We start from the raw sequence: 19,825 nt of genomic DNA, 5'->3' as shown, positions 1-19,825 counted from the left end.
AGACTGGTGAGTGTTCTAATCAGTTGTTGAGAAGGCAATTTTCATGTATACTTGCTCTTTTTGATAGTCTGCTTCTAAGCTATCGAAAATGCTTTATCCACATAGAGTTTATCATCTCCAGAGTATTTCTAATCTTGTATAGGACAGAAAAACGTACCTCAGCAGACAATCTCCTTCAATAGGTAACTAATAAAATAATCATCAGAATTCTCAAAAGATTTCCTTTCTCTATTCCTTATCCACTGTTAGTCTATCCCAGTTCTGGCAGAAAACCAAAACACACACTGTGCCTTCTTTTCCCTGTTTTTACTCAGTCTTCATTATATCAGGACAAACGAAAAGGTTACTTCTCAATTAAACAAGTATAAATATTGAGTATGTGTACTGAAGTTACTGTAACTACACTGAAGCAAACAATGGCGTGCAGAAGAGGAGAATCCGTCCCCCTTTCTCTTTTTCCTTAAAGCATGTGAGAACCCCTATCCCTCACTGTAAGTATAAGCTGAATGTTTTAATTCATCATTTACATTTTGAAGATATTGAATAACAGGTAAACATAAGAAAATGTTTTCAAGAAACAGTGCTGTCTCACCTGGAACCTGATTCATGTGTATTACTAAAAGAGGCAATTCCTTAAATCTTAGTTGCCTGCTATGCACTTGTAGTGCTGTTAATGTGTATGCAAAAATACATTTTTATGTGTATGTATTGTATGTGCTGTTACTGTAGAGCACTGTAACTCCCAGGATAGATGTCATGGACTTCTGAACTAGATAAACATTTGAAATAAAATGAATGGAATGTTCTCTAAATATTAATATCCAGTGGAGAGCACTTTGTGTTAAGCAACCATTTTAAAAATAGTTCTATGCAATTTTGCTTTGTCAGTGCTTAAAAACTCAGCTTTAATAGCTGGCTGATTTTTGCAAATCATCTGATGGTAATTTAAAACAGGTTTTAAGTATACAGCTATCAAGGTAAAATGCAAGAACAACATAGACCAGTGGAGAGATGATGAGCAAATTAGGTCTATCACGCACCTACAGACATATTCTTATTGGATTATACTTACTAAGAATAAACCTTGTTCTGTGCAACTGCTTTGGCAGATGCTATGATCCTGTGAGCCAAATCCCGCTGTCCTTAGTCTTACTTGAGCAAAACTCCTGTCAGATTCAATGGAGATTTTGCCTCAGTAAGAATGGCAGGATTTGACCCTCTCTTCCAGTGGTGATGGGAGAGTTCTTACTTGCCAAAATCCTCATATAACTGACCACTAGGAGCAGTTACTTAAAAGTGAAATTAGGATGCTTAGATAAACTGCAGAAAGAAAAGGATGACTGGGTATGGCACCTTCTGAAAGGGACTGTACTTCCTAACATCTTTTTTTAGTAAGTTAAGACCCCATACCATTAATAACCTAATATTCAGATACATTGGGCAACTTGTTTGGAAACGAAACAGTGCTATCAAGAGTACATGCAGGTAAATTGATAGAGTCCTTTTCTTTTAAATTTTGAGGGCACCATTGCAAATCCATTAACATATATATTGAAAAGTCTAGGCTGTGTGCAGCTTCTGGGACTGCATGAGGAAGTTAAGTGTCTCTTCTACAAATGAGTAATTATCTCAGTTACCAAAATTGTGCACACATTTACCGTGTTTCTGCCTACAATTTTGTTAACTGAGATAATTTAGTTAGACAATTCAGATGTGTGTTGTGAGTCAGATTTTTTTGTATGAATGTTCTTTGTCCATGGATTCAAATTAATCCCACAAGTTTTCTTAATCAGAATTTCATAAATTTTCTGCTATTAAAGTACATATCTTTTCCTGAATGTTCTACAATGACAAAACGACTAGTTGCTTTGAAAAGAAGGTTTCTTTGTTAGCCTCACTCTTGGGCACATCTTAGTTCTTCCATTCGTGTTATGTGAGGTTTTTCCTGTCAAAACACAGTAAGATTTCTACTTGGTTTTAATTACTGAGCCTTTTAATTTAGGGGAGAGTCAGTTTAACTTTTCAGCTGTTACTTATCTACCACCTAATAGGACAACCTACAAGAATCTATAAGAGCATTTTATTTTCTTTCCCCCTTTAGTGGCCACTTTTGAAACCATACTAATTCACGGTACATTTGTAGGACTGTACTTGTAACAAGGATTTTTTTTCTAGTGTTCTTGTTGGAAGGTAGTTTTGGGGACAGGTGTTGTTGTTTTTACCTATGGGAAAGTCTGGGGATGACTATTTGGCTTTGACCGCGTACTTTATGTATAGTAGAAGAAGAAAAATTATATACTGGCTTCTTTCATATGTAAAGTGGTATAAATTTATTGATTAGCATGGACTTAAAATAAGCTGAAATAATTCTTGCTGTATCTTAAATGTTTCTTTATGTACAGACAAGGATTTCAGTCCCATGCAGCATGTCAGAGATCATGCTGCAGTAAATCTATTCAAATGTAAACCTGTTCAATTCAATTACCAGTTTATAATAAAATTTGCTGCTGCAGCCTCCACGTTTGTCACAGCAGTCTCTACATGCTGATGGCACAGCATGCCTGGAAATTGACAGCCTAAATCTATTTACAAAAAAAATTTAGTTGCAGACCTGAAATAAAATCAAGTTTAAGCAGCTTTGAGAGGAGCATCACATTCCTTACAAGAACTGCACATCTGCCAGGGTGTATCTTCTCCAGAAATCTTACCCTGTTTGTGGGGAGTTTTATTCTAGAAATTTTCCTTAACAAACATTTTTTTAGTGTAATCTGAAGTGAAACAATTATCACAGTTCTTCCCTTCACATTTTGAAGGACTTTATTACACTGTCATTTTGTGAACTGTCATCTAAATTCCATGATAGAAATCACAGTGCCTGAAAAAGGATTCTGAGTTTAAGTTTAGCTTGTAGGGCAAGGTTCAAAAACCACTTACAGCAAATGAATAGGGTGGCATCCCTTATGACATCTACATGTTAATCATTTATTTTGGCAAGATAATGGTGTTTTTATCAAGTGTCCAGTGTTTCTGGAAGAGACATAGAATTTTGGGGCTGTATTTTGGTGTCATATCCTGGGAGGGAATTGAATTTCTGGTCACATGTAATACAGGGTGGAGTGGAGATTTTCTGTACATATTCTCAAGAATGTTGATAGGCTAGCAACACCTAGATCAAGATTCTTAACAATTTGTAAGTCGTGGAACAGAAGCCAGAGAAGGAATGGTAAAGTAATGCCATACTGGGCTGAGCAGGGGTGGGATTGAGGTCCTGGCTCCCGTCTGCATCTCCTGTTGACTATCACAAGAAAGTTGGCACAGACCAATCCAGAGGAACATGTCCTTTTGGTTTAGCCCATGGACTGTTACTTGAAAACACATCTGGGTGTCTGGATGTTAATTTTGAGTATGTGTCATACTTTATACTGAAGCATTCAGCAGATGCTGATTAGCTTTTGAACACTTGACAAATATGAGGGTGTCAAATTTTAATTTACTTTTCTAGGTAATGATTATTAGCAGCACAACAGAATACATTTCACTCAAAGAAGAAATTTAACATTTTTCTATTTTTAATTTTGTGTATCAGTATAATGAAAAATCAGATTTTCAAGTATCACAGTTGGTTCTCCCGAAGTACAGTTTCTTTGACTGCACTCATGTTTTGGTGGATTCTCTCAGATTCATGAGAACTGATGAAACAACATTAAAGACTCTTGTGTAGTCCAGGGAGAAACTTTTAAAATGTATGCCTAGAGATTTCTTGGAATAATATTACAATTGCTGAAGGGGTTCAGGGAAACACATACAAGAATTCACCCTTTTTAAAAATTAACACTTTTAAGACGTTTCCGTAGTTTTCAGTTCTGTTGATTTATACTCAGTATTTCAAGTTTGGCCTTTCAAACTCTTTAGAAGCTGGTGATTAGTTTGCTTCAGGTGGTAGAACTAAATCTTTGTTCATGAGCAAGATTGGATGTTTTAGCTACTTCTCTTTGTACAGCTAGTTGGATTGAGAAAAAGGGGTTGATTCTTTTCCTTTCTAAGAAGGAAAATGGGATGTAAAACTGTTCAAGATGATATGGGTAATCATGAGTAGTTATCTGCCTTTTTACCTTTGTATTGCTAGTTGATCTGGTTAAATTCTACTTTTAGTCTTCAATTAGTACTATAGGCCTTTTAATACTATCTGTGGGGCTATTTAGTGTCATGTGTTTGTGGTAGAAGATATTATACCAAGTTTATTATATGACAGACCTTGCTCAGAAGAGCTACCCATGTGAAATAATTCCAATGGAGTAATTATTCCAAAATAAAATTACTTCTTGTTTCAGACATAGCATTTATATAACTGTTTTTCAAGAAGTTAATCCATATGTTTCACTTTTCTCCATAGAGGCAAAGCCGTAACCTCATTTTTAATATCTGTCCCTGTAGTGTAGGAAGATTAAAAATGGCAGTTCAGAGGGGAACCAACTGAGTGGCGCTAACTCAACTTTTAGACCATCTGAAATACTGTGTCCTCTTTTAACTGTCACAGTTCATGCAAATCTAGCTCATACTTTTTACAGGACTGTTGACACGAAAACATCTCCCATATATCTCTCATTTCTGATACCTGGATGTTTTCAGAACTTTTTACAGATGGTGTTCAGTGGCTGATCTGAGTTGCTTGTTATTTCAGAAATTCTAGTTCATAGGAGGGTGATACATGGAAACAAATCTAAGTTAATATGAAAAGTATATCGTAATAATGGCAGGAAATTTGAATTGCTTCTTGTAAGTATGGTTGTATTTTTCTTATGAATGGATGGCCTTTAAAAATTGTCATCAGTCACTTTGTACCCAGTTAGAACAGGTAGAGTAACAGAATTTCAGCTTAATTATTCCAGCAATTACAAATGAGAGGCCAGATCCTCACGAAGAATTAATGGAGGCTCTTGGAGCTACTGTTCATTTGGCAGGTGTGGTAATCTGTGCAATGGGGGAATCAGCAATATACCTTTTTGTGTCTGTGAATCTTTACCATTGCTCATTTGTTAGCCATCATTCAGGCTCTAAGAATGAATAGAAACTCTCTGAGCTTGTTGTCTGGCAGTGCTGAGTTCAGTGTAACACTTACCATCACAGCAGTGCCTTTAGCATGTTGTACTTGCACTTCTTGCTGAGTAGCCCTTAACACTGCTCATTCATTGGTTTGCTTGTTTTGTTTGGGTTTTTTTTTGTTTTGTTTTGTTTTGTTTTGTTTTTAGAAAAGCTTTTATACAGTCCCTCAAAGTGACCTCAGCATCCCTGGGGCAGTGCTAAGGCAGTAGTTACAATTTGCCTTGTAAAGAAGTTCTGTACTTTTAAGTTTTTTTCCTTCAGCAGCGAGCTGAATAAAAGCAATTATAGGCAGTTTTAAAAATGGTTGAATGTTTTAGATGGTCATGTAATGAACCAGAGGATTATCACACATTAGTTAACATGCTAAAATTGGGGTTCTCTAAAATATTGCTTGCCACTTTGAGAGATTTTATAAGTCAAATATAAGAATACATTTTTAAAAAGAGGTGTGTGCATTTTAAAGCACAAATTACTGAGTTTATTATACAAAGATTGCCATATGAACATCTTTGGCTTGTGTTAAGCAGCAGATCGGATTAAATTATCATATTGATCCTTTCTGATTTTGACAATCTATGAAAATGGATCCTACGCAGCAAGGAGAACAGGCAGCTTGAGTTTACTCCTACATAAAGAGATGCGTGATATGAAGAGAAGCAGATTAATGGATTCTCTCTCAAAATAATAAATAAAACTAAGCAATCTTCTTTATGACTAAAAATGTGTTATCACCTATGTTTTGAGGATAGTGAAAAGGCCTGCTTAATGGGATTCCTTCTAACAACATCTCTTTTGAAAAGACCTGTGCATAAGACATTGCCAAGGTAAATTTCTCTCACAAGTCTAATACCATTACTCTGCCAAGAAGAAAGCAGAAATTATTGTGGAGGAAGTTTTAGTTTCTGCTGCCTTCAGAAATTAGAACAAAGGAAAGGAGAAAGCATTAATGGTATTCAAAGAAAATATTTCTGTACAGGATGACAGTTAATAGAGCAGCATTGACCTCAGTGATATTTCTTATACTCTCTATTGTAATATTACACTTAAGGAGCTCCTCCAGTAATGCAGGATGTTAAACAAAGCTCCTGTGTTGTAACATTAAGAGATATCACAGTATGTCTTCTGCTGAAGTCTCTTCCAAATATCAGCTCTGTTCTCTGTTTCAATGTGTTATGAGGGAGTTTGGTTTCTAGCACAGATATTTTTTGCAGGTGTTTCCCTTCTCTTATTTCCCCTTTCTTCCCCTCCTTCCCTTTGCACCCCTTTCCCCCTTTTCTTCCTCCCTTTCATTTCTCCCTTTCCTTCTCATTTATTTCCTCCTTCCCCCTTTTTCTTTCCCCTTTCCCCTTTGCACTTCCTGTCTTTCTTTCATCCAGCGTGTGCTTGATTTAATATATACTGGGATCTGGTAAATCTCTTTGGAAACAATAGAAACTAATCTCTAAATGTTGTTGGTGTTCCTAGGTAGGCTCCTTCCTCTTAACCAAAATGTGATCTGGTAGCCCAGTTCACACATTAGAACTGACAGCCCAGTTTGTCTGCCCTAAAATACAGCTCATGACTATCTACTCTCTGTAACAGATGAGTAGGGAGAAACTATTCAACTGCGGGTTTGTGTTTATAGTGAGCTCAAGCAGCTAGCATTTCTATGCACCCATTAGAATAATACTCAAGAAAAAAACAAATATGGGAGATGTGGATATTCTTTCAGAGTTCAGAAATTACATGAAAGCACCTAGAGCTGAGACCAAGTGTTGGCCTCCTGAGAAGTTTTCACGCTGCTTGTGTTGCAGTATTGTGCTACTCTGGTTTATGTTCTGTCCCTGAGTAATTTTGGGGAATAAAACAGAGAAGTCCCAGCAATTCACTGGACTTGGTCTTAAAACAAAATTTCTCTCTTTCTAGATACTGTTTTGTTTTACAGTTGTGCCTTTATACAAGTACTCCATCCACTTTCATAAAAGAGGATGTATGAAGTGAATGTAGAGAAAGCAGTATCATTTATATGTCTGAGTTTGAGAAGTTTTTACATTTCTTGGCTTTACACAGATCTGTAAATGTGGAGTTTTTTATGTTAGCATTTGCAAATCTGAGGTCAAGGCTGTTTGATGGCTTACTTGTCTGCAGCTTGAGTCTGCTCTCACAGTCGTCGCTGGTGAGAATCCCAGTGACAGCACTTGTTTGCAGGGTCAGGCAAGCAGAGAATGCTTTTGGCCTATAGTTATTTTGTATTTTAGTTACTGAAAATACTCTGAAAGATTTTGGGTGGGAGTAAATTTTACACTGTTTTTCTCCGTGCACATACCTTACCTATTGCTTCCTCAGAAGTGGAAGGAGTAGGTTCTACAGATTCATGAGTCTACTTAAATTGAAATACTATTAAAAATTAATCACTTTGTACTAATATTTTCTCATCATAATCTGAGGTGGTTAACTGAATGTCCTCATTTGTCATATTTCTTCTTTTGATCCTAAAATAAGGCAGCAGTATTTTCCTAATTTTCTAGCAATTATTCAATTTTTTTAAAAAAAGATGTTAATTGGATTTAGCCTCGGGAATATTTGCTTATGCCCCGAAAGTACAGTGACAGCATTATAAGTGATAGGGGTAGGTAGAGACAAGTCTGAAGGATGTAGGACTGTGTGCCATACAGCACCTTTTCCCATGAGCTGCCAGACAAATAGCTGCCTTTCATTCTGGGTCTCTAGCACCCATAAACACATACATCAATGTGGCACTGCCATTTATCGCAGAGCACTTGAATTCTTATACATGGGTCCTGCCCTATATTAAATAGGGGTCATTTTGTAAAGAGTATCATTAATGTTGTTTGTATTCTTCACTTTTCTCTGTTTCTGCTGTGCAGATGTTTGCACATCCCCTGCTTGAGTGGAAGTCGCATCTCAGGTAGAAGGTGCATTTAATGGTGATGCATATGCATATCTCAAAAGTGCTGTTCTGGAGCCAACCTCTCTGTATTTTACTTAGCCCTTGCCTGGGAAGCACTTGCATCTCCTCAATAAGACTCTTGCTGTGTAAGATCTTAGAAACTACAGGATGTAAGGTAGGATTGTTTGGGGTGAAGTGCTGAAATGGTGCAGATGCTGGTAACTAAAACCCATGTGGCAGATGTACAGGCAGACTTCTGCTGCTTGGGATGGATTAGCATCAAAAAGCTTGGAGACTGAAGAACTCTCTTGGCCCCTTCACTCAGTCAAAGCAATGACTGTATTGAGAAGCACTAAAATTTCTATCTGTGGTGGTTACCTCTGACCTCATATTTGTCCCTCAGATTTCATATTTCTTAATCTCTTCTGTCCTACCAAAAAAAAAAGTTAGAATCAACGTGGGGTTTGGGGCATCAGTGTAACTAAGCCACAGCCTTCTCTCTGACCAGTCATTGCCCTTTTACAAGCTGAGGTGTTTTTGCCAGTGGTGAGCCTTTGTCAGTTCTACTCTCTGAATCACTGTGTGAGGCTAGAATATTATTTCATTTGCATTTGCCAGTGTGACTTTTTTGTTTGAAAGTCAGCAGCCTGAAATCTGAAATAAATGTGATTCAGCCATAAACTGTTCTTGTTTTCAGATTTTGACATGCTTACTAGCTATTTTGGTAATAGGTCTCATCTAACAAGCCTTTTCTTTTTTTTTTTTTTTCCCCTTTCTTTTTTTTTCTTTCTTTTTATTTTTTTCGGGTATTTATATGACAGAAAAGGGAAACTATGGTGGGAGTCTGTTGCACTCATAATAGTCATTTAATATAGTTATTAATCTTTATAAATGAAAAACACAGCTTTATTTTAAGCCTCAGTAGGCTTTTATTAGATTAATGATTCTGGAGAAAGTCAAACACAAGCTATGTTAAATATATTCACTTACTGAATAATATCAATGTTTTCCTTTTTGCTCTTTATTATTCCAACAAAGTTAATACATTTTTCTATTTTTCTCTTCTTAAGCATCTGTTTTAGGTCTCTGTATCATCAGGTGAAAGATCAGAAGTCAATTTGATTCACAGTTTTAGTGTAACAGATCCAAAATCATCACTCTGTAATATGTGCTTGCATAGGGTCTTATTTCAGTCCACATTAAAACAGTTGATTATTAAAATACTCAATTTAGAAAAATAAAATATATTCTAAAAGGAAGTCCATATTCTATAATCAACTTAACTCCAGTCTCTGTCCTTAGTGGTAGAATTGTTGGTGTGCTGTGTTTTGCAGCAAAACTGCTTGACTAACAAGTGAACGTTGGTACTTGCTGCATGCTGAGGACATGCAGACCATAGGAAATACAAGACTTGTCTTTTGTCTCCTCTTTTCTCCCTTTTCTAGCCAAGCAGTAGTCCATACAATGCGGTTCTTGTCATTTTTAGTCAGCAGTATAAAAATTATTTCAGCAGTGCCCTGTGTCTGTTTCTCATATTGCTCTTCAGTGCTGTGGGTGGCTGACTGAAGATGGGCCGTGTCTTTTGTTCGGATCTGAATCAATCAACAGATCGGTCTGATATCATTTGTTCATTGTAGAGCCACATGTTGCTTTTCATGACAGTCCACAAGATTGCACTTACAATGATCTCCAGTGTTTACTCTTCCTGTGCTCTGCCTTTTTTTTGTATTTTTTGTAATTCAGTGAAAGCTTTAGAAACAGGCACCTTAGATTTCATCGCGTGGCCAGTCTCAGGTTCAGTGGATAACATTTGGGAAGAGGAACTTATTTGTCCTAAGTCACCAGAACTAGTGCATTTCTGGATATAGCTTGTGGAATCAGTTAAGGTACGATGACTTAAGAGATGGCATAAATACACTTTGGATCCAGATTGAGATCCGTGATTATTGGAATGTTAGGAGAGGTCTTGCACTGAACTGATTCTTCAGTTCATGGACCACTTGCTGATTTCCCTTTCAAACTTCTAATGAAAGCTCTTAAACTTCCAATTCCAAGGTGGAATAGACTGCTAAATACTGAAGGAGGAAAATTAGTGTTCCCCTTTAAAAGCAGAGAGCTGTTTTAAAATACCAGTTTACATGCATTGCTTTTGTGAATTCTTGCTCTAAGATGTATTAGAAAAATTTCTGGTAAGTTATACCTCAGGTGAAGAACTGGGCTAAGAAGGGAAGCTCTAAGAGTAATGGTCTGATTATAAAGAGACTGAATAGGCTCCTCCTTTTCAACAGCTCTCAAGAGAATCACCCCAAAATACAAATCTCTGACTGTATTTCAGACAAAATAGAAGTTGGAACACTGCTGTGTATGATGTGCACAGCCATAGTCTTTGCTGATCTTTCTGTCTGATGGAGCATGCCACATGCCCCACTGCTTGATCCTGTGTGAGATGCAAAGGAATGCAGTAGAGAACAAAGCCACAGAACAGCTAAGATGACATAAGATTCTTCTCTTTTCTCTTTTTATCTTCTCTCATTTTCATGATTTTCTATTCATTTTCCACTACCATACCACAATTGTGTCGGAAGAATGCTGATGAAAAAGTAGTTACTGCAAGTACGTGTCTTCTAGGCAATCTTTTTCTGACCAGGTGGGAGAGAGAATCATTAATTTCTCGTGGTTCCCATTACCTGACTCACCGTTTCATGAATCCTAGTCAGGCTGAATGACTGTATTTCCTTCTGGGCATGCTGATATTGCTGGAGATACCCATCCTGGCAAGATGCTTCAGCTCAGCTCTGGTTACAATACTTGTTATGGAAGTATTCTTAAACACAGCTGATTAATGAAGTTAGAAAAAAACATTTGAATGCAGAGTGTGAAGGCCTCAAGCATTGGTGTTCCTCTCTGGGGAGGTGTGTGCAATCAGAAAGCATTCTGAATGCTAGCAATCCATCCCATTTTGTTCCCATTTGTTTTCTCTAATTTCCATCCTTTTTTAATGCTGGTTAGCTGAAATAAGTCCTCTTTCCCTCCTCTCTGCCATTCCCTCCCCCTTTATGGAATAGCCCATGACACGTGCCTGTAAAGTGGCTTCTTGGGAATTTGCAAGTCTTGAATGTGTTATCTGATTAAAGGGATGTATGTGTCTTTAATTCTCGTCTGCAGTTTCACCCTTGACCCCATCTGTTAAAGTGGAGAGGAGTTGAGAGTCAGCAAAGTCCCAGATTCAACCCAGATAACCTGCACTGTGCACATTTGAATGCTTTAACCCTTTCATTGCCCCTGAAAATTACATACTTAATTGACAGGTTTTATTGGAAAATGTGGTGGGTCCAATGTGAGACAGGTGAATTATTTATTTTGTTGATATGGTTAAGGTAGGATAATTTAGTCCTGACTTCACCTTTTCTATTAAAGAACAAGTGAACATATAGTTGCGTGACACAAACAGGTATAATGTCTTGCTGTGCGTGTAATTTCTTTTTTTGGGTTGGTTTTTTGTTTGTTTGTTTGTTTGTTTGTTTTTCAATAGACCCATTTCTTGCTTACAAAACAGAAGTGAAAGTTGAAACCCCACTTCTATTATACGTACTTCCTTTTGGAATAGGAAGCTGAATTACATGGTTGGAAATGACATTGCAGTTTTGGATGGGATTTATAGATAGCCCTGACAGTAGAAATCTTTTCACTGAAAGACTGAAGTAGATGACACGTCATTTACATTATATTTTGCTAATATTGTGCTTTCTCTGCAGACCAGCGTGACTGTGGCACTTTCTGTGCTTTAGAGACACACAGCATAAGTGATTAGAATATCCCAGTACATTTGGATCTGTGGGTGTTTTCGTTTTTCCTCCAGTCATTTTCTTTCCTAGCTTTCAACACTCTTAATAAACTGAAGGGTTTTTCAATACCCCAGATTTATCCGTGTTCTCTGCAAGCTAGAGCCAAATTCTTCCCCCACTTACATCTGTTCAACTCTGGTGCTTTCACTTATGCTACGTGGCTGTAACAATGCAGAATTTGTCCTAATCTGCCCTTTCTTTTTCAATGGAGAATATGCCCGTGCAAAGTGTACATGAACACACTTGAACTGCAAATAGAAAAAAATGTATGTATTTTGTGTGTGCGTGTACACAAATAGATAAATGGCACACAGATAGGTTCGATAGTATATCTACTGTACATAATATTGTAAATGGTATCTTGCTGTGCTGGAATCTAGGCAATATGAGTTCAGTACTAAAGTGTTCAAGTTGCACCTGAGCTGGCTGGAGCCTGCCAGCCTCTGCAAGCCCACTGAGAGCATCTGTCTCGCCACCACCTTGCTCATGCTGTGTCCTCTGCAGGCTCTCCGATTCTTCCGACTATAAGCATAAATCATCCACCTGTCAGGAGCTCTAGCTGCCTGGATTATGCAATGCCTGCCTTCATTTGGAGATGGTGTGAGCAGAAGATTGCAGCAAATGGTTTGCATTCATTTTAATGCTGTTCCCGCATCTCTTCAGCTTTAATGAGGGTTCAGGGTGGTGACGACTCCCTGAGACAATGGAAGTCCTAGAGACCCAAGCTTTCTTTGTACATTTGTATGGCCTAGTTTAGATTTTTTTTTTTATTTGCTCTTTTTTCTCCTGTCCCTTTCTTTCTTTCTTCCCCCACCCCCCCAAAGAAATGAATGGCTTGAAAATTGAGGCAGAGAACTGGTACTGCACAAAGCCAGCTGTCCATAGCTCTGCTTTTTGGCCTTGTAACACTTCCCTCCAGCTGAGCAATGAAGAATTTAAAAATCAGTCATGTTTAATGTTGACTGTCCATTTGTGCTGTCCAAAGCTGCATAATGCCTAGTTGCCTTCACTTAAATGTGCAAAAATCCTACCTTTGCATTTTATTCAGTTGCAGATATATTGGATTATATGATCAAGTGTGGCATACCATGTTATATATTCAAAATCTAAGATACAACTCTGCTATATTAAGGTCTCCTCATACTAAAAAAAAACACAAAAAAGCCCTGACTTCCAGTAAAATTTTCTTATTTCAGCTTCTTAGACCTGAATTAATCCAATTCCACATTCACTCATAATTTTAGTCATGAATTATGGGCAGAATAAATATAAGTATTTGTTCATCTGCGTAAACAGAAAAAAAAAAAAAAAGGTTATGAGACAAAAGCAGAGAAAGTTCTTTCAAAGGCAAATGTTGGAGGTGGTGAATAGGTGCAGATAAGTTGCACATTCACACCTGTAGTAACTGTGTCCATAACTTCAAACAAATCCCACCAGATTCTTGCAGGTACAGCCTTTAAACTGTAGCCCTACATGATTGTCAACCTCATGTTCTTCCTGACCTGAAACACACTAGGTAGTACTAACAGCAAAATACTTAATTTTAACACTCTTTAGTAGTTAGCAGGGGAAATCCGTGTTTGGTATCCTAAGATTACAGATTCACTATTTTTTACAAATATTTGAGGAAACAAACTTGTTTAATAATTTTGAAACACATTCAGCGTGTGCAACATCATTTTTTGGCAGTGAATGTGTCATGAGCTTGTCAACAATCTTTTCAGAGAGTATTTATTTTAATTTTAGAGAAGTCCTGTGATGTAGGCAGTAATATCCCCATTTTACAGTATTTAACCTAAGACGGAACAAGAGTTGCTTAGTAAAAATCACATGTGGTGTTAGAGGCACAGCTAGAAGTGGAACTTCTGCTCTGAGGTTAATGTGTCATTCAACCTGGGACTTCAAAGTCAAGCTGTGTCCACCTCATTCTCACCCAATGACTGAAAGAGAGAAAGGTTTATTGCTTGTTGGTTTGGGGTTTTACACTTCTCTTTTTAACAGTTCCCTTTACATGTGGACTCCTCAATCAGCTTCTGATGAAAAGAATCCTAAAAGGCGAAGTCAGTTTAAGGCCAGCTTTTGTCAACGGGGCAAATAAAGGACTCTATTTCAATGCACCTCTATATTTCCTGTTGATATTAATAGAAGATGTTTACACAAATGGAGAGGAATTTTTTGTTGCCAAAACAATTTAAATTTTTCTCTTGGTGAAAATTTCCCCAGCTGACGACTACCACTGGTGGCAGCTGAACATGGAATAGGCAGTGTGTGGAATATACACTCCTGAATTGTAACAGTATTTGGGAGCTCTGCCTGTGTCTACATTCTCCCCGCCTTGATCTGAAAGCCTGGTCATACTTAACTAGGACCACACAGAGCAAGGGAGATTTTTTAATAAGCTGTTTGGGAAAGAGTGAAGACCTTAACGAATGAAATGTGTAGACTTTGAGATCTTTACTGTGAGCCTCATTTGCTTCTGGTAGCAAGCTAACCTCCAGTGCCATTCCCTCCCCCCTCCAGTCTTAATTTGACGGAAGGCCAGCAGTACTGCAGTTTTATGCAAAGTCTCCGGTGAACTCAAAAAAGATTATTATTTCTCACTTTGTCTTTACAGATAACTTTAAAATTTTATGTGCCAGAACGCAGGATTATCTGAAGACACAAATGCAACACAACACTGACAAAATCAGATGAAAAATCTCACTCTTTTAGCTATGAAGAAATTAGATTTATCATCAGAAAAACATTCTCTTTTCATTTTCTGAAAGGTGCTTTTTGACAGACCCTTTGCAGTGGACGTCATGCTCACAAAACATGCTGTCACAGGGCTATTTGAATATGGTGACAGGCTCATTATCATGTTGAAGACAACTGACAACACTGCAGACTAGAAATGGACAGGCTTGCCAATCAGCTGTTGAAAGGATTGCAGTTGAAATAGAGGTTTTTTTTGTTCTGAGAACAGTAGTACAAATTGACTACATTAATTCTTTTTATTATAGTTGCATACACTGTAGTTAAGGGTCCGTCACTGTTTCCATTATAAATTCCTGTTTTCAGGGGTTTATTAGTAGACCATAAAAAATGGTTCCTGTTGAAATTTTGCATTAAAAATATATATTACCCCAACAGAACAAAATTTCTGTGGTAACTGTGTGGAGGAAGGAGGGCAGAGAAGAGGGATTGACTGACTTTTAGCTGAAAATTGCATAAAGCTGAATGCATTATTACTTTTATAGCACCTTAGATGTCCAAGATTTTTATAGACAGGTTTGTGTCTCAGGAGTTTACAGTTTCAGGATGCAGGGCTGCCTACATGTATTATGGGATGGGATTTTCCTGATAGTTTCATTGGAATTAGTAAAACACCAAACTTTATCCGCAGCAGTGGGTATTAGCAGATTCAGGTTGAGTAGTCAAACAATCTTGAAGAGATTTTTTTGCCTTTTCTTGGACCTTAAAAATAGTGAGGTTAGGGGGGTTTTTTTGTTTGTTTTAATAATAACCTAGACTGTTAAATGATAACCTGAGAGTCAGGGAATTTTGCATATATAATGATAGTCCAATTTGAAATGATTCCACCAATATACTCTAGGTATGTGAAGTGAGGAGATTGGTGGAATTTATCTGCTTTAATCCAAAGTGGCGGTCCTGGGATATCGTACTCATCATTTAACTGTTGAATTTCCTACGTGATGGAGTTCATACCGCTGTAGTTTCTATAGTGCCCTTAAAATTTCTGTAGCCATCTCCAGCGGCATACTCCTGTGCAAACACAGGAATGTCTGTGTTTTGACAGGTCTGAACAGTTTACTAGTTATCTTCTGTTTAACTCTGGAACCAGAGATGTTCCTCTGAGTCCCCTGAGAGCTTGATTTGGCAGGCACAGCATTCTCAGAGCACACTGTCACACCTCAACAGACTGATTTGAAACACGGCATCCACGTTGCTTTCTTCTGTAACATACTGGTGATCCCACTGCCACGCCTCAGCAACATAAGGCAGGCTGTCCAGGATGGGGACAGGGAAAGATGATGTTTCTGCACCCAGGATGATTCCTCTTTTTTTGTCCCCAGCCTTGCCATAACAGTTAGAATCATGTTTTTTTAAGAGAAGGTATCCAGGTTTGCCATAGAAAAGGCATAATGGCCTGCCTTCCTACAGGAATAGGAATAGGAGGCCAAGAATCTGGAATGGAGTAAGGCATTTTCAGGAAGCCTGGAACTGTAAGTCTGAAAGTTCATTGTAAATTGACTGAATAAACTGAAGGTGTCACCAATATGTGTATGTTGGCTGATATATATTCTGCCCTGAGATGCCTAACTTGCCCCATGCTTCGTACAGGGAGCCTGGATCTCCGTTCAGGTTCCAGCTCTATTAGGTGGGTCAGATGGAAGAAGCTGGTCATTGTGGTACATAGGAGGTGTATATCTTTTTGGTTAAGTATAAAGTGAAGAAAAAGACCACATGTGGACCCCTCAGTTACTAAATTCATTTGTCACACAGTATGAATCTTTAATACATTCACTAAATACTCTGTGTGAGGCTGATCCAGAAGGAAGACACAGTTTTGCTCAGTGTATTTTGCTGAAAGCTTATAAGGAAAAATAATTTTACTTCATAGTTCCATGGCTTCAAACATTTGCAGACTTAATTGATGCTCATTTGATTACTTGATTTCAAAGCACAATCAATTACCTTAATGCATATCACTGTTCTCACAACTACGGTGATTGCAAAATTGTGAACGTAGAAGTGGAAGTCACTTCTGAAAATTAAGTCTGCAGTCCCATTTGCAAAGTCAGAACCCTGACTCTCATGAGTTACAACAGTACAGAACAGAGGACTATAGTGTCATATTGCCTGCACTATTATAATGGATCAGGTCAGTTGTATGCATACTAAAAATCTTTGCAATATTTACTACTTCTCTGTTGTTGTCAGTCATCTGTTTCTAGGAGGAAACTTATTGAAGATCTATCAACTAATGCAGGATGTTGAACCTAAAAAGTAGTGTTTAGTTGCAAATTATTAAGGAAGAATTTTGTCTTTCCATGAAATCATGGCTCCGTTGAAGTTAGCAGCCACGCTGCTGTTGATCTGGGGGCAGATGGGAATAAGTAATTCTAGTAGTTAAATCAGACGATTGGAATCGAGACCAATTTCCATTCCAGAACAAGTCACTTCTACTTAGTATGCCTCCAGCAAAAATATAATAGATACAATAATATGGAGCTATCTCACCTGCATGTTGTGAGGCTTATTGAATTAATATTTATGGAACACTTCAAGATTCTTTGATAGAAAGTGCTATATAGCTGCATACTATTACAATAAAGTCCTGAAAAGCAAATCAATCTGGAGTTAGTCTTATCTCATTCAGTTATAACTAACTACGGAAACTGTCTATCATGATAGAGAGAGAGGAAAAAAAAAAAAAAGCTAGAAATAAACAATAAGTGTTAAAAACCCCTCACAATTACTTGGAAAACTTGGGCTTAATATTTCAATTGAGTTTTAGTTTTTGTTGTGGTGAGCCCATTTTTAATACATTCCCTTCTAGATTCTTAGTTGAAACTAAGCATAACATAGTAACTTTTATGTGATTTAGGAGAGTAAATTACTATTTCCTTCTTATGGTATTCATAAATTGCTTCACAGAATACCTGGTCTACCAGATACATACATAGCATTATCTTTGAATCATTGATTCCAATGATTCCATGTTTGAACAAGTATTATTAATTCATTGATATGGGGTTTTTTGTTGCCTAAGTATTTTGTACTTGCTTGTGAAAAGAAAAACAAGTATTCTTACCATTAAAAGCTGCATTGATTTGAACTACTCATAAGGATGGACTAATTACCTAATTTTAATTCTCATCAGTCAAACTCTCATTACATTAAACATCCATCTGAAAAGTTAGCAAAAGTCCTGAACAGCAGTCTTTAAAGAGAGGATTATAAACCACACTGCACTGAAAAACCACCACAAATGTATGTGTACTGAGGAGGTGGTTGAATAAAATTATTCATATCATGCAAACAAAGCAGCTTATCAAGTGTGTAACTTCATTTTGCCTATCATCAAGTGCAGGAAGAAAACTCTGAAATCTAGGCTATGAAGCCTGGAGGATATTGATGTTTTAACAAAACAACGCAGGCATGGAATATTCTTTTTCCCCAGGACTGACCTAGTAAATTGTGCAAGCACCAGGAGAAATTTTGCCACCTGTCCCTTATAATCAAGGCTGGTCCCTTACTTAGTCTCATTTCAGTGATATAATTAAATGACACCATTTTCCCATTTATGTTTCATGAACACGCTGCCAGAATCCTATAGTCTTATCCAGGTATCCAGGAATGTGACTTAATTTGTTTCATCTAAAGCCAAAAAAATAATCATTTGAACATGGTCCCTTGTCCTAATAGCTAACCCAGCATGGTGTATTAGAATACTATTGTTGCAGCATTCATTGCAAAAATCAATAATCCACTAGATGGAGCAGAATAGAAATGTAAAAACTGAGTTAAGTCGGATATTTTAAGAAACAGAATTAAGTATCAAAGTGGCAGAACTCAGACAAAACAGCAGAAAAATGCAACAGTGGTATTTTTGCAGTGTGTAGTTCTAGCAAATCAACCAGCTTTATGGTCATTCACGGATTAACACTGCAATCCTCCTTTGAGGTTCTCTGTTTTTCTGTATGTGATAAAATGAGGATTAGTCCCTGCTCTAGAAAAGGTGATGATGAGAAAATATTGGAGAACGAAGATCTATTTAGGAAAGAGAATTTTTTTCCCCTTCCTAAATCAAAGTTGATTTTTTTTCATTGGAGAAAGAAGAATAAGACAATCAGAGAAAGTTATCATAAGATTAGGAATCACGTAGATGAAAAAAAAGAAAAGTAAGTTCATCATCATCCCCAAGTTCACATCATTTGTTTTGAATCTCTTGAACCTTTAAAATAGCACTTGAAAGCCCGTTGGCTGTTGGAAAACAGCAAGATGAGCATTTCTAACTACGCTATCACTTCCATCCGCCTCCCTCCGTATGGTCATCAATATGAGTCTTGTTAGGAAAGACAGAAATGTACCTAGAATCATGGAAAATTCATCATTGCATGATGATAATGTTCTATAAAAATAGGTAAAAAATCAGTCAGATTTTTTAGGTTTATGATTTGGTATTGGAGAATATTGTGTAATGTGGATAACAGTCACTGGGGTTTTTTAAAGTTTCTGCAACATTCTGAAGTCATGATCCATACGCAGGATAAATTGGTAGTGCCAACATATCTTGCCACATTTTTTAATTAGTGACTTTTTTTATTCCTCTCTATCCATCTATAGCAAAGTCAAATTGCAGACTTTACTGAAACCTTCAGGTTGCATGCTGAAGAGAAAAAGACATGCAAACTCCAGTTTTAGACTTCAGTGTGTCGTAGTTTAGAAGAAAAAGGGAGAAATCAAGCAAAAAGAGGGATGAATCTAATTGATTGTCTTCTGAATAAACAATTCTAAAGCAATAATGTATTGAAACTTGTGCACTATATGAAAAGTCCAAGCACTGCATGAGTATTTGTATATAATTAAGATTTTTGTTCAGGTGTTTGATCAGCTGAGTCTCCCTTAAATTTTAACCAGTTTGAAACTGATTTTGCCAGCAGCAGACATCTCTGTATAGTGGTTATTTTCCAGAAGTTGTTACTCATTATTTCCTGGATAAACTGAATTGTTATGAATGTGTAGATTTTGGGTGTGAAATCACAACCTTTTTTATATAAATGATCCTTACATTAATACCCCCTTCTGCAGGAACATGACGTTGATGACAATCATATTAGCAAGTAGATTGATGAAGATGGCAGGCCGGGCTCCAGCAGCAGCACTTCAGTCAGATTCTACTGCAGGTGTACATTAGGCATGACTTAAAGCCTGCTTATTCTGTTTTAGGCCTCCTGTGAAAAGGAGTGACCATATGCTG

The 19,825-nt window shown here is 37.3% G+C and overlaps 1 protein-coding gene across 21 annotated transcripts in view; it reads left to right on the top strand.

The window, feature by feature from the left end:
* ESRRG (estrogen related receptor gamma) overlaps positions 1-19,825 on the top strand; it is a 403,057-nt gene that overhangs the window by 288,772 nt on the left and 94,460 nt on the right. The window lies entirely within an intron of this gene.

This window comes from Empidonax traillii, unplaced genomic scaffold (genome assembly GCF_003031625.1).
Source record: "Empidonax traillii isolate 1590-97213 ecotype Southwest subspecies unplaced genomic scaffold, ASM303162v1 scaffold535:size1322822, whole genome shotgun sequence".
In the NCBI taxonomy this organism is placed as follows: domain Eukaryota; kingdom Metazoa; phylum Chordata; class Aves; order Passeriformes; family Tyrannidae; genus Empidonax; species Empidonax traillii.
The sequence above is the reverse complement of the archived record's forward strand: the minus strand, read 5'-3'. Positions and strand labels throughout refer to the sequence as shown.